This window comes from Vicugna pacos, chromosome 9 (assembly GCF_048564905.1).
Source record: "Vicugna pacos chromosome 9, VicPac4, whole genome shotgun sequence".
Classification (NCBI taxonomy): Eukaryota; Metazoa; Chordata; class Mammalia; order Artiodactyla; family Camelidae; genus Vicugna; species Vicugna pacos.
Genome location: NC_132995.1, coordinates 9,813,237 through 9,838,140, shown reverse-complemented (window position 1 = coordinate 9,838,140; position 24,904 = coordinate 9,813,237). Strand labels below are relative to the sequence as shown.

General features: G+C 38.9%; 1 long non-coding RNA gene across 4 annotated transcripts in view; it reads left to right on the top strand.

The window, feature by feature from the left end:
• Nucleotides 1-24,904, top strand: part of LOC116282251 (uncharacterized) — a 70,723-nt gene that overhangs the window by 34,602 nt on the left and 11,217 nt on the right. Inside the window, exons 1-2 of one of the 4 annotated variants that reach the window (XR_012075468.1) lie at nt 13,137-13,222; nt 19,731-19,744. The exons of 2 other annotated variants lie outside the window; for them this stretch is intronic. This is a non-coding gene — a long non-coding RNA (uncharacterized lncRNA). Of the gene's footprint in view, nt 1-13,124; nt 13,223-19,730; nt 19,745-24,904 lie in introns of those variants that run through there. One more of the 4 variants, XR_012075470.1, reaches the window with a different exon arrangement.

The following is a 24,904-nucleotide window of genomic DNA, read 5'->3' as shown; positions in this document are numbered from 1 at the left end:
TGTATTAGATTCTTAAATGAATGAATTAAAAAACATTGGAGGAGGAGGGGGAGAGTATAGCTCAGTGGTGGAGTGCATGTCTAGCATGCACGAGGTCCTGGGTTCAATCCTCAGTACCTCCATTAAATAAATAAATAAACCTAATTATCCCCCCCACCCCACCCCCCAAAAAACCCCAAAACCAACCAAACAAAAATATTGGAAGAGATGAGACACAGGCAGACAACCAGAGGGATACACTGTCCCCCAAAGACACAGACGAACCCATGTGGACACTCAGACACTGGTCCACATGGATGTCCCTGCAGGCGGTGGGAACCAGGGCAGAGACCCCAGGTCGGTACCTCCTGATATGCCTTGCTTCTCGCGGCTTGGAGGAGCACCAGGCATGTGCAGAGGCAGATGGATGGGCATAGGCGACATAATGGCAGTGACCAGTGCAACCGTAAGAGTCCCCTGAGCTCACTGAAACTTTACATGGATTTCTTCCTGACTATGGGCCCCCGATCTCCCTTTTCTTAGAACATTTACTTGGGAACACCTGTCACTGCAAATTCTTCCTCTGTTCCTTTGAAATGTAGGTAAATCTTCTCCCAGCTCTTGCCAGTTATACAACCCAGGAATGTCTTCCTTAGGGACTTGGGAGCCATCCCTTTGAGATATTATCAAGGAATATAGAAGCCCTGTCCCCTGGGCTCTGTGAGAGGGTAGCAGTTGAACTTGTATACACAGCAATTAGCAAACACAGATGGCCAGATCACAGAGAAAAACATTTGCAAACTCAGGAGTAGGTCAGGGTGCTATCTACTCCCATGGATCAATCTCCCCTCTGTCTCTGGCACTTTCCCGAGAGCCCATCCAGCGCTGAAAGCCCCTTCCATGTTTTGTTTCAGCGGAGTTGAGTTTAGTTTCTTTCTCCTATTGCCATAGTCTTGAATAAAGTCTGCTGTGCCTGTTTAACTTTTCTCAGTGCAATTTTCCCTTGACAGTAAACACCCAGGCACTGTGGACACTCACCAGAGTCCTGGACCCACACTTGCCAAATTCCTGCTCCTCCCAGCAGGCCCCAGTTACCCAAACCTGTTTTGCATCTAAATTATTCTTCCTGTTTCTCCCATCTCTGCCCCAGGCTCTCTGTCAGGGGCTGGTCCCTGAGGGGCAGGGTGGAGCTAAGGGCCCCTAGAGAGTAGAGACTGGCCAGGGGAGGAGGCTGGGTTTTCTGAAGCACCTTTGAAAGGTGGAGGCATTGGAGGTGTCCACAGAGCTTCACAGTTTCAGAGTTTGACTTGGGCAACCAGTGTCGGAGTGTGTGTGTGTGGGAGTGTGTGTGTGTGGGAGTGTAAGTGGCTGTGTAAGTGTGTGGCTGTGTCTGTGTGATTTTAACTCTGGCCACCTTCAGATCCCTTAGGATGCTGTGAGATATTAGGTGGGCAGCTCCCCACTGCAGGAGGTTGTCGACAAAAAATTAATCAGTAGTCCATCTAAGAAATAAATGAAAAATTGTATTCAAGCCAACCCGAGGATTATAACTCAGGAGACAGTCTTTCTGAAAGCTCGGAGGACTGTTTCCACCCATCAGAGGTTAAAGTACAGTTATATACGTTTTTGAGACAAAGGGGTAGCTGTTGAATGACAGATTGACAGTTTACACAACCCTGATCTGCAGGTACAGAGCAAGTCCTGGGGCTTCATGATCCTTTACACGTTGAAGAAGGAAGTTATCTCCTAAGGAGGTCTGGTTAATGCAGATGCACAATATACACTAAGGGGAAAGGAGGATGCCCAAATGGGCAGAGAGAATTTTTATGTTTAGATTTTTCTTATCTTGCCATAAAATAGGAATTTTATTTCATCAAGGGTAATCACGTGGAGACCCAGTGATCTAGGTCTAGAGATCTTGGCGGGGCTCCTGGATCTACAGAGGATGAACTCTGAGTTCCCTATGAACCTAGAAGTTCTTTTTTTTTTTTTGGTAATCACTTTTTAGTAATTAAACTGCGGCAATTAAGTGATTAATTATTTGAGAGATTGGGGAAAACTGAGGGTGTTTTGTGGTGGCCATTAAGGTGCTACTTTTCAAACTTTTCAAAAATTGTCAAACAAACACAAACACGCAGAGAATAGTGCACCCATCACCTGGACTCGGCAATTTTTAACATATTGCTGGTCTTGCGTAATTTATTCTTCCCCGCTTAGGTGCTCTTAACCAAATCTTGAATTGGATTTTTGCATTTTTTTCTCAAAATATTAATTTTACTGAAAACACCATTTCAGTGTAGGTGATTTTCGAAGGGCAACTTTGGCTTATGTTCTAAGGTACCAATCTTTAGGAACGTCATGAACAATTTCTAAAAGGGCGCCACTTGCCACCTTGAATTGAATTCTTAGCGTGTTCATGCCACCAAATCCACTTTCTCTTTGCATGTTGAATAGTTTCAAGTCTATTTTCAATACACTCATTTATTAGAAGCTGGAGAGTAGTTGTGGAGTGCTTGAATAATGTTTAAAAGTTCAGTGGTATAAAAAGAACTTTTTGCTGCATTGTTCGTTACTCGGTTTAAAGAATGGGCAGAAGAAGGATTAGCTCTTCCAAGAAGAGAGAAAGGAGGCAGATCAGGAGGTGTTACCCAGTCTCTGCCCAACCCCAACCACCTACTGGAGCATCTGTGTGGATGTCTTCAACTGCCTGTTGGAGCGTCCACATGGGTGGGTTGAATGCTTTGAACAATTTTCAAGGATCTTTGGTTGTATTCCATAAGTCCCCATGAACTTGTCCATTCCCATGCACATTTACAAATACCTGGCTTCTCAAATGATTTTTTTCCCCAGATTTGATTTGTTTCAGCAGTTGACTAAATGCATGCATCATCTGTGTTGGTGTGTATCCTCTACTAGACAAAAGTCCCCAAAATGTTTACATATAAGAACAGGTGCAATCTGGAAATTCACCTACCTAGCAAAAACTGTTAACTGGCTTTTAACTACAAACAGGCTTTTGTAGCCAAAATAATTAAGAGTTACTTAGTATTCCTTACCTTATTCGAAATGATTCCACTAATCCTTAACATGATATAATTGTAATGATTTGTGTTTTTTTTAAAATGTCATCTCCTAAAATAGTGTGTGACATCACTTGCTGACAATCTTTATATTCTGCATAAATGTTCTTTGATACGTTAATTAGAACTGGGGAGTTTTCTTCTGGAACTCTAGTCACTGACTTGCCAAAAAACTGAATTGTGTGTATTGTATGCCAATATGTTCTTTTATTTTCATGTAATAAAATCTGCCTGCCACATCAATATTTCTTTTTCAGATCAGATTTTACTTTTTTTTTTTTTACAGTTTAGTAGTGTTAAGTATGTTTACGTTGTTGTGTGACCAATCTTTTCGACCTTTTTCGTCCTGCAAAACTGAAACTTTAGACCCATTAAACAACATCTTCTCGTACCCTCTCCCCACAAACGCGGGCATCCACCATTCTACTTTGTGTTTCTATGAATTTGACTACTCTAGATACTTCATATACGTGGAATCGTACAATGTTTATCTTGTTACGACTGGCTTATTTCATTTAGTATCATATCCACATGGTTCATCCATGTTGTAGCATGTATCAGAATTTCCTTTCTTTTTTTAAGGTTGAGTAATAGTCCATCATATTTATATACTGCATTTGCTTTATCCATTCACCCATCGAAGTGCACTTGGATTGCTTCGACCTCTTGGCCATTGTGAATAAGGCTGCAATGAACATTGGTGTACAGACGTCTGTTTGGGACCTTGTTTTCAATTCTTTTGGGTGTATACTAAATCAGATCCTAACTTTGAATACTGCAAACTATTGTGGATGTGCCCTTCACTTTCTTGTTTTTAAATATGTGATCAAGGCTACCAATTTGTGTGTGGCCCCTTGGGAGGCAAGACTGAGGCAGAGATTAATGGTAAGGACAGTGGGACCCAAGCTGTGGAAGGGAAGCAAAGGGTGCAGGTCCAGGAGAAGCAGGGCTGTGATGCAGTCCCAACAAAGGGCTCAGTCCACCCCAGGAAGCTCTGGTGTGTGGGGCTCTCAGCAGCTGAGGCAATCCCCAAGGGGGCATCAGCTGAGAGAAGTCCTTCCTTCCTAAGCAGTTCTTGGTGGCAGATCACAGCATCTGCCACACTCTACTCATTCTCTTTTTTAGTGTATTTTTTCCCCCAATCTCCAGAGTTTGACATAAAGATGGGTTACAGGAATCTTTGAGATAAAATAAACTTACCCAAATCTGATCATTTATTTCCCAATTGGAACGATATGGTGAAACAACATTTCTGTCTACCATATTGTCTTTTGGAAGTTAAACATTCTTATTTAAAGGGAATAATTTTAAAGAGTTTAAATTTGAGTTTGATATCGTAACATTCAAATGTTGAGTTTAGATTTAAGACTCTAATATTCAAATTAGATGGCTGGGTACCTGAATTGAATTAAAGATGCAAAAATCATATTGAATTAAAGGATTCTTCATTTTCATTTTTCTCCTCTCCCACTCATTTCTTGAAATTTTTCCTTCACGGTTTACACGGAGGTAGGCAAATTCATGCCAATCATTAATGGGTCTGGATTCATCTATATTCACCTGAAATAACATCTGTGGAAAATTTTTCCCCGTGCCACCTTATTTTTCACAAAATGTATTCAGTGAACCAGTTAATTCTGTAATAGTTTTCCACTTTCTGATCCTGATTATTTTTCCTTCTTGATAGTGTCAAATAGAGTTAGTTTTTTTCTTTTAAGAATTTTAACACCTTAAAATAATATGCAGGTAACAAGTCATTAAATTTAAATAATTGTTAATTTTTATACTGTTGCAATTTCTAAAGCAATAATAAACACTGCTATAATAATATAATTAACAGACTATTGTGTAATACTCTTTAATTTCCACCCACATACGTTCTTTGTGTATTACTAATGGTAATTGGATGTTGGTTATTATATAGTGATTTATGCCAAGTGAAAAGACATGTGCATTTAAATTTGGAATTCAATAATTCTGGTCTGGTGCAGTAAATAATTTGCAGAAATATGAACTGCAATATGAAACACTGAATGCAGCCAAAGCACAGATACCAGTAGGGATTTTTTTAAAAGATTCTCTGTATATCAGGTGGAAAAGTAGTTCTTTGTTTAGAAGCACTGGCTATTTTAGATGCTATGAGATCAACAAAGTCTTTCCATTTTCAAACTTACCCTTTGTAAGTGGAAGTGAATGGGTGCTACCTACCCTGTTGGAACAAGACACTTTACTGCCATCTGCTGGAAAGTGGTTGCAATAAATTATAAATCACTTTGCAGTCAGCAAAAGAGTAACAATATACACAAATACTTCCAAAAATTTGTTTTCAAAATAATAAAGATGTCCATGATGTGAATGGTACTCCCTTAGGTGTAGTGCTCTTGTGCAGTCCCCAACACAAACAACTGTACATGGTGACACTGGAAAGCCACACACAGATGAAGCAGATGTGGGAGAGGGATGGGAGGATTGGCTCATGACAAAGAAGTCAGAAGGCTTCTAGGAAGAGATCCACAGCCAGAAGTAGCAGGACTTGGGAGTTAGATAGGAGTGGGTTTTAAGACCATCTCAATGGATGATTGGGATCAGAGACAGGCAAATCAAGATGGCAGGTGTTGTTGGAAGGTCATTTGTGGGCCAGGAGACCCAGGCTCTACCCTGCATTTAATGTGTCTCCTTAAAAGAATCCCTCCTTCTCCCTGAGTTTCTTTTGCTCCTTTTGGATGTGGTGGTGGGCAAGATTTGCTGTACTCTGGGAGCCCTGCCCTTTTTGACCTTCCGGGTTTCTGAGAACTAAAGAGACTGGGGTCTCCAGGAATGGATCTCCAGGAATGGATGGGAGGGGGCAGGGATCATATGCTGTCACTGTAGGAGCAGAAATGGCTGAACTTCAGGGGAGACTTGGCCACGTTCTGGCCACACCAGTGTATACATTCACCCATGGTCTACACTGGTGGGGTAAGGGACTAAGGGATCTCAGATAGTGTTGGGAAGAACATCCAGAAGAGTCTCTCTTGATCCCTGGATTTCTATCCACAAAGTTTTTTTGGGGGGGGGTGGTAATTAGGCTTATTTATTTATTTATTAATGGAGGCACTTGGATTGAACCCAGGACCTCGTGCATGCTAAGTATTCACTCTACCACTGAGCTATACCCTCCTCCTGCATCAGTTAGCTTCTGCTGCACAACAAGCAACAGACAAAACTTAGTGGTTTAAAACAACAGGTATTTTATGTATCTCCTGATTCTCTGTGTCTCCTGGGTTGTTCTTCTGGTATGGGCTGACTTGACTGGTCACTGTTGGGCTCTCTCACGTGTCTGTGGTCAGCTGATGGGTTGGATGGTGGTTGGATGATCTAGGCTGGTCTCACTCACAAGACTGCTAGCCAGTCAGGCCTCAGTTCTCCCCATGGGAATGGCAAGATTCCAATGGGCAGTGAAAAAGGACAACCTCCAGTAAGCAAGTGCTTTTCATGCCTTTGCTCTGCAAAGTTATATTTGCTAATGTCACTGGCCAGCAAGTCACCAGGCTTGCTCAGTCAGTGTGGAAGGGCACTAACAAACTGTGTGGACAGAAGGAGGGGAATAATTCATGGTTATTTTTGCCCTGTCTGTCTCCCTATCTGGGTTGAATCACTAAAAGCCAGTGACAGATATCATTTTGCTTCACTTCTAAATATAAATCCTGGAGTAGGCAAGGGATCTTTCCTCAATGTGACTCTCCTCTTCCCTCTCTGCAGGCGATTTTTAAAAAATTTTTTTTAAATTGAAGTATAGTTGTTTTACAATGTTGTGTTAGTTTCAAGTGTACAGCAAAGGGATTCAGATATATATATATATTCTATATATCTATATGTAGAATATCTATATATTCAGATTCCTTTCCATTATAGGTTATTACAAGATAACCCTGTGCTATACAATAGGTCCTTGTTGTTTTTCTATTTTATGTATAGTAGTGTGTATCTGCTAATCCCAAACTCCTAATTTATCCCTCCCCTCCTTTCCCCTTTGGTAACCATAAGTTTGTTTTCTGTGTCTGTGAGTCTGTTTCTGTTTTGTAAATAAGTTCATTTGTATCATGTTTTTAGATTCTACATATAAGTGATATCATATTGTATTTGTCTTTCTCTTTCTGGCTTACTACACTTAGAATGATGATCTCCAGGTCCATCCATGTTGTTGCATATGGCATTATTTTATTTTTTATGGCTAAGTAGTATACCATTATATAAATATACCACAACTTCTTTATCCAGTCATCTGTCCATGGACATTTCGGTTGTTTCCATATCTTGGCTATTATAAATAGTGCTGCTGTGAACATTGGGGTGTCAAATACTCACTTTAAATAATCAGTTATTGGTGTTTGGCCTCTCTGTTGCATCAGTGTTTTCTACTTAATTTATGCTTATTACTTGCTTTGACACTTTTTTTTGTTATTCACTCTGTTATTCTTTGGTTTCTAACTTCCCAAGTTGGACAAAGCCTATAATTTTCATCCTTTTTATTTTTCTTTCTTTTGAACTTATGTTACATTATGTATGCAATAAATGTAATACCTAAATTTCTTGGTGTTCTATTTATGTTGTTTGTTGTTTTTGCTACTGAAATTCATGGTGGCTTGTCTCCTTATGTTAAATTTAGGGTCATCTGTAAAAATTCTTCAAGACATGAATGGATGTTAAAATCCTCCAGAAATTTCCTTGATGATTTCTCCAAACATCCTGGCACTCCAAGCTGAGGATAAATTTTATACTAATATCTCAGCCCAAGTTTCCCAGTACATGCTGGCAATATAAGTCAAGCTACTAACAAAATATTAACAGAAGTACACAACAATTTACGAAAAGGATCTTACATCATGCTGTAGTTGGCTTATTCCAAAAATGTAAGGTTGGTTTAACATTCAAATAACCAATGTATTCTTACCATGTTATCAAAATAAAGAAGAACTTTATGGTCATATTAGAGGATACAGAAAAGACATTTGATGAAAAATCAGCAGAAATTAATAATAATAATAATAATAATAATAATAATAATAATAATGATAATGATGATGATGATAATGAAAACTCTTGGCAAACGAATTGAAATTAACTTACTTCTTCAGATTTAGAGTGTCTATTTTTTAAAAAGAAAGTTAGAGCAAACATAATACTAAGCAGCACCCCCAACAAACGTACCACGCAACAAACATACCACTCAACAAACACACACAATACTTGTCACATATAGTCACAGAGCTATATGCTGACGTGTCGCAGGCATGGATGGTCATACATACACAGTTGTACCACATAATCACAGAGCTACACCCCAGACCTGTCACACATCACACAACACGTTCACACCCCTGCTCTGTCATGATACACAAAAACACGGTTCCATCACAGTCACAGATTCATCCTGATCTTGTCATGCAGAAAGTGCTGCCTTCTCTCTGGTGCACACACACATACAGTCTGTCACACAGTCGTGGAGAAACACTCCAGATCCGCCCTGAGCACTAGATAAGCACATACAACGCATTCTACATACAGTCACAGAGACATACACTGGCCATTTCGTGTGCACAGACGCCCTCTTTTACAAACACTTACACACACACACTCCATCCGTCACAGGACATCCCAGTCCTGTCATGTGCGCAGTCATGCAAATGCAACATCATCTTTCACATAGTGAAAGATGTGGCTCTACCTTGGCTCTACCATGCGCATGATGTTCACACACAACCCTTACACCATGTCTGTCCCTCACCATCACGGAAACGTCGTGTCCCATACCTGACTCTCCGTTGCACCTGTCCAGGAGACACCCTGACCTGTTTTGACCACCCCTCCCGGTCACATCTGTCACACCATTACTTCCTTCAGCAGCTTGCGTTCTCCTGGAGCGCTTCCCTCCCGCCAGTGGCTGCCGGCTGGGCTCCGAGTTCCCAAAGTCCTCGCCGCCTCACTCTGCATCGATTTCTCCTTCCACAGGACCTGCTCACACGCGGAGCCCCAAAACCACTAGGATGCTGTACGGACACTTGGGAAATTCCCGGTTGTTTGGGCCCAGTGGCCTATGGGAAATGTAGTCCAGAGCTAGAAAAGCAGGAGACACAGGAAACCCAAAGTCCACGGAACCACCCGCTCCGGGGGTTTCTGGGAGTTGTAGTCGTTGCTAGCATTGCGCAGGCGCCTGCATCTGAAGGCCTTAGAGGGGTGTGTGTGTGCGTGCGCGAGCGCGAGCGATTAAGTGGCTGTAGATAGATGTAGCTTTGTTATGGAGGCAGTTTCTAGTGGCAGATCCTCACAAAATTTGAGATGGTATCCACTGGGGTTCCAGGGCTCCCACCTGGGGTTAGTGCTGAGGATGCTGAAGTCCCTTACACAAAACGGTGTAGTATTTGCATGTAACCTATGTACATCCTTCCTTATACTTTAAATCATCTGTAGATTACTTGTACTTAATACAATGTAAATTCTATGTAAATAGTTGCTGTCTTGCAGCAAATTCATTTTACTTTTTGGAAATTTCTGGAATTTTAAAAAATATTTTGGATTAACGGTTGAATCCAGTGATGCCGAATGGGTGGATATGGAGGGCTGACTGTATTTAAAAATTATGTAGACTTACAACAAAGTGAATACATTTAGAAAACTAAGGTAATAAATATCCAACATGTTACTTCCTAATTATTAACTATCCTCTTGAGATTATGTCTATTGCATCTGTATGGTGGAAATACTGTATCATGGTATACTACTGTCCATCTCTTCCCAACTCCACCTGCAGGAATACCACATTGGTAGCTAGAAATTGGCCATGACCAGGACTGTTCACACCATGGGAACTGACAATTGCAACAAATCAGGGCTTGATTTACTGTTTTGTTGATTGGGGGTTGGGGAGCTCCCCAAAGTCCTACCTCCTCCTTCTGCAATGTCCCCCTAGTGCCGTTTCCTGGTAAGGCTTACCATTGTGAGCTGAGGCAAAAAATTGATAACAGAAAAAAATGACATACCACATTTTCACTTATCAAATTTAAAAAACAAATGTACATAGTATACAGTATCATTGAGAATGTGGCAGAAATGAGAATTCTCATAGGTAGCTATTGGTAATGACAACAACCTTTTTACAATTGAGTTGAATTAGTAACTATTACAATGTCTGAAAACAAACCCCTAATCAATGAGCATTTTTACATTTAAGAATACAGCTTACAAAAATGCTGACTTGAAGGGAAAAGGTATGGATATAGTAATGCTTACTGAAGGCATGTCTGTAATACTGAAGAACTGAAACCAACCTCAGTGTTCATCTTTTGAGGAATTGTTACTCTCAGTTGACCAATATGGTAGCTATTTGTGGCTATTTAAAGTTATTAAAATTAAATAAAATTTAATAGTCAGTTACTTAGTCAGTCTAGTCACATTTCAAATGCTCAGTAGCCAGTGTGACTAGTCATTACTATATTGGACAACATAGATATAAATAAAACATTATCAGCATCACAGAAAGTTATACTGGACAGTTAGATAATAATTCAACATTTAAAAGGGGTTAAATCTCTATATTCCACTCTGGGAATAAATCTGAAAAAAACCAAAAACACTCATTTGAAAAGATACATGCACCCCAGTGTTCATAGCAACATTATTTAAAATTGCCAAGATATGGAAGCAACGTGTGTCCGTCAACAGATGAATGGATAAAGAAGATGTGGCATATATATATATATATATATAGTACTCAACCATAAGAATGAAATTTTGTCATTTGCAGCAACATGGATGGACTTAGAGGGCATCATGCTAGGTGAAGTAAGTTAGAGAAAAAACAAATGCTGTATGATTTCACTCATATGTGGAATATAAAAACCAAACAAAAAACAAAATAATGAACAAATCCAACCAAATCTAACCAAACATGTAGATATAGAGAACAGAATGGCAGTTACCAGAGTGGGAGGCAAGTGGTGGGGTGGAAAGTGAAATGGGTAAAGTGTGTGTGCGAGTCAACCACACTGACTCCATTCTGCCAGCTCCATCTCGCCCACAGTCCTACTCCCATGCCTCTCAGCATGACTGAAACGTAGCCCACTCACAAAGGCTGCGCCCAGTGTCACTGTTTGTTTTCTTCTCCGGAGTAGATCCTTGGAGCTACATGAGAGGCTGTCTGCTGGGCTATAGTTCTGAGTTTGGCTCAAATGACTCTTTTCTATTCCAAGTATAGGTGGCTTAGTGATGATTTCCGTCGACAGATGGATGTATGGATAAAAGGAAAGATGAACTGATGGATGAATAGAAAAGAAAGCAGGGGTGGCCATACTTACATTACACAAAATACACTTTGTCAAAATTTCAAGCAGGGCATAAAAATACCAAGTGAAAATACCTGAAAGCCTATTACCTTGTGATAATGATCTTGAGTATTTCTTAGTATCTTCTAACGCATACACATGTAAATAACAGAGATGTATGTATGTATTTTATTTTAAACTTTTAACAGGCATTTTTCTTACATCACTTACCAGTTTCTCCTCTGTACATACTTTCACAAGCCCCTGCACTCTCCTTGTGTAGAACAATGTTAAAAATCTGGCATACATATCCCATAACTTTCTCCATGTTCATACAATTATTCATATACAAATGTACACAGTTGCCTTCAACCTCTATATCAAAACATATTTAAATTTCATCACAAGTAAATTATTTATAACTAATGAGGAATATATTTTGAAAGTATACAATTATGTAAATACAATCCAACTTAAGAAGTAGAATACACAAAATAACTCAGAATCCTTCTGCAAACTTATCTCTTCATCTTCCTGCCTTCCTGTAGTTTCTGCATTCCTGAATTTTCTCATATCCTGTTTTTTTTAAATTATGTACCATTTATGCACAAAATACCATTTATTTTGCCTCTTTTTAAAGTTTTATGAATGGAATTATACAGTATGTATATTTCTGATTTGTTGCTCATCATATTTGTTAAATTCTGTAGCTTTCACTGCTGTGCACTATTCCACTGTATAGGTCCTCCACACCTAATTATCCATCTTTGATTCATTATAAAATATCCAAATTTTTGGCAGGTAAGTTGCAAACCTTTTTCTGCATGTTAAATTTGATTCTTCCAAGACGATGTAGTAACACTATTTTATAGGTAACAAAATTGTGGACTATTGTCACTCACTGTCACAACACACAGTCACATATAGTGGCTGGTAGTCACATAATCAAACTAACACATACCAAGCGAGGCAACATTGTAGTTTTTCAATCCCAGCTGGATGGTGGTCTACTTTCACAATCAAAAGAAAAGCGTATCAGGAAAAATATCTCACAAATATTGTCACCTTCAGTTACTGACATTAAGAGAAACATACAAAGTCACAGACCTCAAGTCTCAGTCCTACAGACACCTCCTCAAGGTCCCCATGGGCACAATTACCATTTACGACCACTTATTGTTGCTTTCCAACAGTGGCATATAGTATCTAACATAAACCACCTTACCCCAAAGGAAACAAAGATTCATATTTGCAGAAACTACCCCATGAATATAAACAACTCTACACAGAGTTCCAGACACCGAATCGGACCCACAAACTCACACAAAGCAAGACACACTCATTTTCTCAACTGCCAGACCCTGCTCCAGTCTCTTGTACCTCGCTTAACGCGCCATGTCTCAGCTTACCGAGGGGTCCCTGGTCACCTCCCACCCCATTCCCATCCCCACCCGCTCTGGATTCCACAATGGGTTCCTCAGCTTTCGCTGAGACCCTTTTAATTCGCCCTCGGCCACGATAAAGACAAATGAGCCATCAGGTTCGCGCAAGACACGAATGTCTCCCTCCACCAAAGACCAGAAATCCCGGCGACCTTTGGAAAACCTTCCTCTGATAGGCAGAGCCGAGTTGCATGCTGGGAGCTTCCGGGGCTTCACCTACTGCGGACTACATTTCCCAGAAGTCGCCGAGCTCAGGTTTTCGCTGGGTGGGGCCAGTTTGCCTAGGAAGAGTGCTTTGAACCGCCTGGCTCCGAGCCTCCGAGGATTTTCCGGCTCTTATTTCCCATGAGCCTCTGGGCGCAAATTAACCTCCGTCTCTAGGTCCCTTTCCGGTGTCTTCAAGGTGCTTGGACTTTGGGCGGTGAGTTGGACCTGTCCGAGGAAGTAGTCAGTGCAGAATGAGGGTGGGAGGGCTCCGGCGACTTCACCAGAGCCGGGTCGCAACCAGCAGTGAGGGTAGGGTGGGGTGACACTGGGAGGCGCTCGGGGTAAGAAGGTCCTTGTCACGGACAGGCGCCTCAGGGCGTGTCGTGTCTGGAGCCTCAGTCTTGTGTGTGAGAAGAGTAGTGCGTGACAGATGGCGTGAGAGGGCCCGGGGGTGTCTCCCTCACGGTGCGTGCCTTTGGGAATATGTTGGTGGGATGATGAGGTGCGTGGCCTTATTTGTAGGTTCAGTTTGCTTGGGCTGTGTGCTCTGGGTTCCCGCTAGACTGTCTTAGGGACTGCCGAAGTTAAATGACCGCCATAAAAGAAGTCCTGTACTAAGCCCTAGAATGTACGTTTCCAGCAAGGAGGCAGAGATCTAGTCTTGGAATGAGAATTTTACATCTGGAAGTGTCCTCGTGACCGGTTTCTGGGAAGACATGATGGGAAAGTCCAGGAGGTAGAATTCCTAGAAGGGGGCACTTCCTTTGATACAGGAAAAACAAATGTGGGGCAAGAGCAGGGCCATGTCCCAGGTCTCAGTTGAGTCCCTGAGATGTGCCCCCGCTTCATAGAGGAAAGAATTCAGGAGTGGGCCACAGCTGAGTAAAGGTAGGTTTTTTTAGGGAGATACATATTACATAGAGTGTAGGCTGTTTCAGAAGGTGAGAGAAAGGCCTCGAGGTGTAGGGGTTGGGTGCTCAAGTTAAAGTAAAAGTAGATACACACTGTGTAGGCAGAGTGTGGGCGTCTCCCAAGAGGAGGGAGCAAGAAAGGCAGCGACGCGCCGTGTTGCTAGTTTTTATGGGCTGCGTAGCTTCATGTGCCAAGAAGTGGGAGAACCATTCCAACTACTCTGGGGAAGGGGCTGGGATCCCCAGGAATTGGGCCACCATCCACTCTTCGACCTTTTATGGTCAACCTCAAAGCTGTCGTAGTGCCCGTGGGAGTGTCATTTACCATGTCAGTAATATAATGAGCACATAATGAAGCTCAAGGTCTACTAGAAGTCAAATGTCCCACCATCTTGAGCCTCAAGGCCTAGTGGGAGTTGAATCTTCCACCATTTTGGTGTTAATTGCTCTATCATTCCTTGAATGGCTATGCCTTGCCCTACTTTCCTCCTGTCTCACCCTAGGGGCCAACTACACATTTCAGAGCCACTGGAACTAGACTTCTGTCCCCAGGAACTGCTGTCAACTCAATTCCAGCTTCCCCTTTAATTCCATTTGTTTATGTGTGGATAAAGGCAAATGTAGCCTGGGAGGTTGTTTCACTTCTGTTTTGTTTTTGGTTTTGTTTTTAGTTGAGTCTCCCAGTGTTCCAAGAAATACTAGTGTCTCGTGGTTTCTTTTTTTCCCCCTCTTGCTGCTCGGTTTCTAAAAAGGACCATGAGGAGGAGGGGAAATTGTTGCATATTTAGAAATCACAGATCTGAGTTTTCCAGAGAGATAATATGGAATGTGGGATTTCTTGGTCTCAGCATCAATTTGTATGAGATCACAGGCTTTGTGAGCGTTCAGGATTAGAGTGGGGAGTGAATGGTTCTTTCCAGGGACTCTCTAGACAATAAACACCAGTGTCAAAGCCCATTTTGTTATTGGCCAGGATGTGCCATCTGTGCCATGTCTCATATCCTTTATCAATATCCTCCAACTTGGGGACAAGGAGTATGTTAAGTGATGAGTGGTTGATGATACCATGTAAGAAAATGATCTAGACTCCTAACTGCTGGGTGACAATAGACTCCTAGAATTAAGAAAATCTTTAGAAGTTTTGTTCAAACTAAATGTATAATAGTTACTGGTCTCTTATATCCATATGATGAACTGAATTACAGCTCATAAACATTTTGTGTATTCATCATAATAAGAAAAATGCTTGTGATGTAATCTAATAGAATGATTCACTTGAGGCTTAATGATAATTCTTTATGGAAATCATTTTTCTAAAACAGATTTTATAGTACATTTGGGGAAAAAGTCTTTTTTTGTGTGTTTCTTAGAGGGAAAAGATGGTATAGCAGTTCACATTTATAAGGAATTTATGAAACAGGCACCTAGCAGGTTGTATATATGTATATACACCCATAAACACCTGTATCACTTACCAGCACACACTATTTTTATTTAATAGAAGAGAAGCTGGGATTATTTTATATATTATTAGATCTGGATAGCTGAGTTATCTCACAGTATCCAGGAAATTTTTTCTGCTGTAACTGGATTCTTCTAGAACATGGAAATGCTCTGCTTTAGTCCTATTAATTTTCTTACTTTTCCCTACCTGTACATCTCACAGTGATTGTTATATTTTCCTCTTCTTATAGTTTATCCTTCATAATCCTCATTTTTCCCCCCTTGGAAATATTTTCTGAAATTCTTAAATGTCTTTAATTTCACAAGTAATGTGTGGCCATCATTAAAAAGTCCACACTTTCTCCAGTATTTATTATTCATGGACTTTTTAACGATGGCTGTTCTGACTGGTGTGAGGTGATACCTCATTGTAGTTTTTCTTTGCATTTCTCTGATAATTAGCAATAAATTAAGGAGTTTTGTTTGTAAACTTTTTCTCAAAATCTTGTGAATATCAGGAGAAAAGACTGTCTCTTCAATAAGTGGTGCTAGGAAACCTGGACATGTAAAAGAATGAAATTAGAACACTCTCTGACACCATATACAAAAATAAAATCAAAATGGATTAAAGACCTAAATGGAAGATCAGATACTATAAAACTCCTAGAGGAAAACATAGGCAGAACACTGACATAAATCACAGCAATATTTTTTTTTAGATCTGCCTCCTAAAGTAAAGAAAACAAAAGCAAAAATAAACTTATGGGACCTAATTAAACTTAAAAGCTTTTGTACACAAAGGAAACCATTGACATAATGAAAAGACAGTTCTACTGAATGGGAGAAGATCATTGCAAATAAGGGGTTAATATCCAATGTATTAAACAGCTCATACAACTCAACGTCAAAAAAACAAGTAACCTGATTAGAAAATGGGCGGGAGAACTGAATAGACATTTTTCCAAAGAGGAAATGTAGAAGGCCAACAGGCACACAGAAAGATGCTCAACATCACAAATCATCAAGGACATGAAAGTCAAATCAACAACGAGATATCGCATCACACCAGTCAGAATGGCTATCATCAAAAAGAACACAAATAACAAATGTTGGCAAGAATGTGGAGAAAAGGGAACCTTTGTACATTGTTGGTGGGAATGTAAATTGGTGCAGCAACTGTGGAAAACAGTATGGAGGTTTCTCAAAAAACTACAAATAGAACTACCATATGACCCAGCAATTCCTCTTCTGGATATATATCTGAAAAAAAAAACACTAATTCAAGAAGATACATGCACCCCAATGTTCATAGCAGCGTTATTTACAATTGCCAAGGTATAGAAGCAATCTAAGCGTCCATCAACAAATGGATAGAGATGTGGTATATATTCACAATGGAATACTACCCAGCCATAAAAAGAATGAAAATCTGCCATTTGCAGCAACATGGATGGACTTGGAGGGCATTATGCTAAGTGAAATAAGTCAGAGAAAGACAAATACTGTATGATATCACTTATATGTGGAATCTAAAAAATACCTCAAACTAGTGAACAAAAAGAAGAAAAGAAGCCGACTCACAGATATAGAGAACAAACTAGTGGTAACCAGTGGGGAAAGGAATGGGAGGAGGGGCAGTATAGGGGTAGGGAGGACAAAAGGGTTTTTATGAGATTACATTAAGTCATGTGTGTGAAATTTTTGAAAATTGTAAAACACCACAGAATTTAAAGAACCTTTTTATTCAATAAAAATCAACTAAAAAAGAAACAAGTCTTGTGAATATCAGTTATTATATCTACATAATTATTAATATCTATCAAGTTTTCCAATTTTTTTGGACTACAATACTTTATCTTTCTGTACACAATTGTTGTTGATCATTTTCAAACCTTGTTAATATAAATAACCCTATAGAAATGTACTTTTTTCACTCTAGTTTATCTCATTAACATGAGATATATAGATGGATTGCTGGACTTAAACATATGCTTATTTTAAATAAGGATGTAACATACTCTCTACAAAAGTTATGTATGGTTTATTTATCACCAAAATTGATTAGGGATTAATAGCACATCAAAATTAAGATACAATGGATATTATTTTAATAAAAACTTGCTAGTGTCAGTTTTAAGGCCAATATGACATATTTTATAACATTTTTATTTGTCGTAAGCTAGACAGTTTTTATGTACACATTCATTCATTTTTTATTCCTCTTTTATTAAATCTCCATTTCTATCCTTAGCTCATTCTTTTTACATTGATGTATTCATATGTATATTATTTTAAAAATTAAGTTCAGTATTTTGTTTCTCATAGTTGGAACAAAAATTTTCCACTTAATTTGCTTTAACGTTGCTCAAGGGGATATTGAAATAGGAGCTTTACTATTTTCATAGGTAAGTTTATTCATTATTTACTTTGTTTTCTACTTGGATGTCATGCACCCACACACGGATTATAAAAGCCTTCTTTTATATTTTATAAATATATTGGTAGTCTATGTTTCTTTTGTTATTTTTCTTATTATGGTTAAAATACATATTATAATGTTTACCATTTTAACCATTTTTAAGTGTTCAGCTCAGTAGGACTAAGCAATTCACACTATCACTATCCATCTCCAGACCCTCTGTATCATCCAAAACTGAAACTATGTACTTATCAAACAGTGACTCCCCTTCACCCCAGCCTCTGCTCCCGTAAGCCCCTGGTAACCACATTCTACTTTCTGTCTCTGAATTTGACTGTTCTGAGTACCTTATATAAGTGAAATCATACAATATTTGATATTTTGTGTCTGGCTTATTTCATTTAGCATAATATTTTCAGGGTTTCCATGTGGTAGCATGTATTAAAATTGTACTCCTTTTTAAAGCTGAATAATATTTCATAATATGTGTAAACTACATTTTGTTTATGCACTCATCTATTGTGTACATGTGTTTTTTTCCACCACCTTTGGCTACTGTAATGTTGCTATGAACATTGGTGTACAAATATCCATTTAAATTCTTGCCTTCAGTTCTTTTGGGTATATACCTTAAAGTGGGATTGTTGGATTACAGGGTAATTCTATGTCAGAATTTTCGAGGAACCACCATATTGTTTTCCACAGCAGCTGCACCGTTTTACATTCCTACCAGCAATGCACAAGAGTTCTAATTTCTCCACATCCTCACCAACACTTGTCATTATCTTTTTTCTTTTATAATAGTAGCCATCATAATGCATGTGAAGTGGTATCTAATTGTGGTTTTGATTTGCATTTCCCCAATAATGAATGATATTGATCATCTTTTCATGTTCTTTTTGGCCATTTGTATATTTTCATGGAAGAAATATCTATTCATTTGCTCACTTAAGAATGGGGTTGTTTGTTTTCTATTGTTGAGTTGTAGAAATTCTTTATATATTTTGGATATTAATTTCCTGTCAGATAAATAATTTGAAAATCTTTTTCCCTTTCTGAGGGTTGCCTTTTTACTACATTTATATTTACCTTTGATGCACAAAAGTATTTAATTTTGATGAAGTCCAATTGATTTATTTTTTCTGTGCTTGCAGTATCATGTCCAAGAAATTGTTGCCAAATCCAGTGTCATGAAGATTCCCCTATATGTTTTATTTTAAGAGTTTTATAGTATTAACTCTTACTTTTAAATCTTTGATCCATTTTGAGTTAATTTTTGATTATGGTGTGAGGTACGTGTCCAAATTCATTCTTCTGCATGTAGGTGTCTCGTTTTCCCAGCACCATTTGTTGAAGAGACTGTTCTTTCCCCCATTGAATGGTCTTAGCCCCCTTGTCAAAATCAATTGACGGTCCATGTGTGAGTTTTTATGGACTCTGAATTCTGTTCCATTGATCTGTATGCCTGTCTTTATGTCAGCAACACAGTTTTTTATTATGATACCTTTGTGTAGGCCCCCGCCTGAAGGCTCTAGAGAATAAGCCGTGGGCTGAACTGATAAACAAGCTGTGAGGAATGTCATCATGTATCCAGTATAGATGGCTGGATAGTCAATGACGGGTAAGATCCTCAGAGGAGGACAACCTAAGACAGGCACAGCCGGCTGGATGAGAGATGGCCTACTTAATGAAGTTTCGTGACGAACTTTAAAACAGTCTGTCCTTGATCATGTAACATCCTGTGCTTACTGCAGGAACTTGGGGACCTAAATAGATTAAGATTATTAACATTGTCATAACTTAGATGATATGTGAGGCATCGTGCATGTCCTATATAAACCTTTTTCCAAGAGTCAATAAACAGAGAACTGCTTCGCTTCTCTCCACATGGTGTTCGTGTGTACATGATATCGCGCCACCGACATTTGGTGACCCCGACGTGATATCAGCGTGGTGACTACATGTAAGTAAGGGGAAAAATTTATATCGGGGACTTTCAGCCTATCAGGTGCGCCGCAATGTAACTATGGGACAGCAGCTGACAGTACAGCAGAGGATTTATTTCCGTATTCGGCAGCAATTGTTAAAGGCTATTTCAAAGCAGGGCACCCTCCCAGGGGCCCCTCAAAAACAAATATAGGAAATCACTGTCAGCCAAAGTCCCATCTCACCATTTCTGACCTCATCACATCTTCCCCCGGGAGTGCAAGTTTAGATCTAATGACTATTGATAATGAGTTGATACATGACAGTAATAAAACCTACTTAATCTCTACTGGAGTTTGGGGACCTTTACCTTCTGGGTATTTTGGATTGCTATTAGGGAGATTATCTGTGGGCTTAAACGGGTTAACAGTTTTACCTTGTGTTATTGATAATGATTATACTGGAAAAATTAAAATTATGGTTCATGCCTCTTCTTATTACATTATTCCTAAGCAATCTCGAATTGCTCAAATTATTTTGATACCTTATTTACCTGCTCAAAAATTTGCTGATAATAACAGAGGAGATAAGGGCTTTGGACATGCAGGACAGAAAGCTTTTTGGACACATCCATTAACCGATAAAGAGACCTGTTTTAACAGTTTCAATACAAGGAAAGCAATTTACAGGGTTATTAGACACAGGAGTGGACAAAACTATTATTTCCAGTTTTAATTGGCCTTCTGATTGGCAAAAACACAAATCTGATGTTACTATTAAGGAGTTGATGGAATGATGGCACCTAAAATAAGTTCTCACCCACTAAAGGTCCAAGGGCCTAAAAATAAAACGGCCTTTGTAACTGCTTTTATATTACCAATACCCTGTACTCTATGCGGCAGGGACTTTCTTGCTCAGTGAAACCTGACCTTAAAGATTGATCCTTTTTAATAGGGGCTGCTGCTACTATCCCAAATATTATTCCCATTGCTCTAACATGGACCCAACAGCAACCTGTTTGGGTGGAGCAATGGCCCCTTCCTAAAGAAAAATTACAAACATTACAAAAATTGGTTGCAAAACAACTAAAGTTGGGTCATTTAAAACATCTACTAGTCCTTAAAACACACCTGTTTTTGTAATCAAAAAAGAAATGGAGGTTATTGCAAGATTTGCATGCAAAAAATGCTGTAATGCAACCTATGGGACCCTTACAGAAGGGGCTGCCCAATCCTTCACTTATTCCTGACTCTTGGCCCTTACTTGTTATTAATATAAAGGATTGTTTTTCTCATTACCTTTGCACAAAGCTAATAAGAAAAATTTGCCTTTACTGTTCCTACCTGTAACAATCAGGAGTTTTCATACTACTTCATGAAGTCCTGCTAGACTCTATTTTTGGTGCCTACCTGCCTCAGCCCCCTTTCATAGCTCTTAGTTGCAATACACATGAGTATCTTTTTATTGATCTGCCTTTCTAAATTAACAGGCAGATCTTTGTAGGCAGATACATTTCAGATCTGTCTGTATGTCCCCTTAGAAAGGCTATCTTAGGCTAGAAGAAGGTCCTTGGTCCCAGCATCCTGATAGGAAATGAAATCACAGAGACAGAGTGTCAGAGGTTGTGATTAGAACTTATGCAAATTTAGTAGATGGTAGGCTGGTGGAGGAAGGAGTTGAAATATTTGTTTCTGGGCTGAGTGGGGTAAGGGTCAATCACATGTCTACAGGGGTTAATTTGGGTATGGGAGTTCACGGGAGTATTTATTCCCAGCCTTAGGACAGAAACCTCCATCCTTACAGTGTGAAGGACATACATCTTATATCTGGTTCTTTATGTCAGGAATTTACCTCAAAACAGGTCAAGGATGGACATCATAGCCTCAATCCCCAGACTTTTCTGTGGGTCTAGTTTCAGTTCTGCCTTTTTAAAGAAGAGCTGTAAGCACCCTCTGCAAACTCTGAATGAATCAGAATATGGCATCCGTTTGGCTAGAGTTCTGTCTTCACTCTTGAAAGAAACTAGGATTCCCACAGTTGGAGTTAGGAGTCAAGAGTTAATAAGTCCAAGTGTCAGAATGGTATTATTGTAAATTGGTGATTTAGGAGATGGCAAGACAAGACTGTTCCCTCCTGGATTGTAACTCCCCTTTCTCTACCTGCCTCAAAGCATTGCTCTGTTTCAGTTTCCCAAAGACAGACATGGGGGAACAATCAGTTACTCTAATCGTAAAAGCCAAAGATAGCAGGGTTTGATAATTCCACTTACTTCTGCCAATGCCCACTACTTGTGTTTCTCAAGCTTAGGAGCCTTTCTTTCCATAAATCAACATGGCTGCTCTTCTTCCCTCAGGGATAATCTCAAATAGCATCCCCTAATGCCTTTACTTCTAAAAGTCATGTAACTTTCAAAAATGTCATTTAGCACTTCCCTCATCCTGCCAGAAAAACATGTCCTAGAAGGAAAATATAAGTGCTTCCCTCTTGCAGGTACTTGAGTTTTTGATGAGGTGGGGATGAGTACCTACAAGGGAACATTCACGGGAAATCTTTACTCTGCTTTTGATGGAGATGAGATAGGAGGGTTTGATGACTGTTCTTAGTGTACAGCAACCTAGGTGCACTGATAAAGATTATGTTTGGCTGTGAGTAAGACAGATAGACCCAGAAGGACAGTGGTTCAACCAAGAAACATTTTCTGTCACATAAAATTCTGGAGGTGGGCAATTTAAGTCTGGCATTGTGGCTCTGCTCCAAAGCCCTCCAAATCATCGTATTCAAATCTGGGCAGCAGAATGGAGGCATAGAGGAAGAGAGAGAGAAAAGGGGATGAGCCAGGTACATTTAAGGAAGGTTCCCCCAAACTGCCACACAATTCTAATTATCTCCAATTGGCCATAACTGAAGATCCACGGACCAATAAAGTGGGGAAAGAACCATGAACCTAAGTGGCTTACATGAGCAAAATTAAAAAAAAATTTAATTATTGGAAGAAAGGGAGATAAATACTGGGAGTAATTAGCAGACGTGGCCCCTAATTCAGATACCAGTGACAAACACAACTTCCTGGACACTAGTACTGGTATAGAGGATCTAGTGAATTGGAATAAATTAACTGAGATGGAGGCTTACAGGTGTACTTTACAGTGTTTGAAAATCTTTCCGAAATTTTTGGCTTCTTACATCCCATTAGTCACCATGTCTTGCTGATTCTACTTGATATATGAAAAATATTTGACATTTTTCTATCACAGCTGTAGTGGAGCTTCCTTATGTCCAATCTGGATTATTGTGATAATCCTAGTGATAATGTGCAGATACCTTGCATTTAGTTTTTTCTGATACTCCTCTTGTTCCCACACTACATCTAATATATTATATATTTCCACTAGGTTGAACTTTCTAAGACACAAGGTTAGTATGACTAAAGAACTAACTTTTTAATTTTATCTAATTTTAATTAATTTAAATCTAAATTTAAAAACTGAAGCAGCATCAAATAATTTCCCATTATTGACAACATTGGTGTTTTGCTAAGACTACATTTCACTGTAGTCACTGCATTGCATAGATATTATTTTTGTACAACAGTGTTCATGTTATATGTATATGTTGTGTCTAGCATTACACAAATACAGCACTGATCTAGTTGATGTCATGAAATTGATGTGTTTATCTGAATATTTTATGAAGACAACATGAGTTCTGCTGATATGAAGGAAATAATAATTGGTAACTAAATTAATTATGATTAAATTAGTATTCTAGGTCAAAAAATAAGTATGTACATATTTTTAAACTTTAAAGAAAAATGTCCTACTGATGCAGAATCAAATGGAGGTCAGTGCTGTGGCCAGAACAGTATAAAACAAGAAACTGGAAGTAGATATACTGTGAATTTCATGACGAATGCCAACTACAATTTGCTGTGACAGAGCAAAACAAAAAAGCTGTTTAATTATGTAAAAAAAAAAAGGTTAAGTTAATAAAGTAGAAAACATTGTGAGACATTTTCAGCAGATACATAGTAAACTTGATGAGAAATTTCCTCTTGATAAGCAAATAAGAATAAATGAAATTAGTTGCCTGGAAATCAGAATTAAATGTGCAATGAAAAATTTAAATAAATTTTAAACAAATAAAATTTAAATACATTTAAAACATAATCCAAGCCTATAACTTTGTCTAGCTATAAAATGGCTTTGGTCTTGCACAAAAGAATAAATCAAATTTTAGATGGAGATATAGCAAAATAAATGATTAGTTTTAATTGTAGAAATTTTATTATGATTTTATAAGAGACTAAAAATTATATAAAAAGTGAAAAAGTCTTCAATTACCATCTAACAACTGCTCATAGAATACAAGATCTTTCTAACAATGTAAAAAATCAGCTATCTCAACATTAGAAAAGCTACACGTACTCTTCTTTAGCTTCAGATGAGTTGTACAGTATAAGATACTGCTCAGTTATTACTCTGGGTACATTTTATCTCAAAAGATTTCCAGATCAAAAAGAAATGTTGTCCGTTTGCAGCCTACAAAATCAGATTCATAGCATAGATATTTTCAAATTTTTTTATATATGTCAAAAAACAATTTCCACTAGGTATGAAAAAATTCATTTCTAAAACAATGCTGTAGCTATGTTAGGTTAAAAATGTGGATTCCACAAATGACAAATGCTGGAGAGGCTGTGGAGAAAGGGGAACCCTCCTACACTGCTGGTGGGAATGCAGTTTGGTGCAGCCACTATGGAAAACAGTGTGGAGATTCCTCAAAAGACTAGGAATAGATTTACCATATGACCCAGGAATCCCACTCCTGGGCTTGTACCCAGAAGGAGCCCTACTTCAGGATGACACCTGCACCCCAATGTTCATAGCAGCACTATTTACAATAGCCAAAACATGGAAACAACCTAAATGTCCATCAACAGGTGACTGGATAAAGAAGATGTGGTATATTTATACAATGGAATACTACTCAGCCATAAAAACCGACAACATAATGCCATTTGCAGCAACATGGATGATCCTAGAGAATGTCATTCTAAGTGAAGTAAGCCAGAAAGAGAAAGAAAAATACCATATGAGATCGCTCATATGTGGAATCTAAAAAACAAAAACAAAGCATAAATACAGGACAGAAATAGACTCATGGACAGAGAATACAGACTTGTGGTTACCGGGGGGGG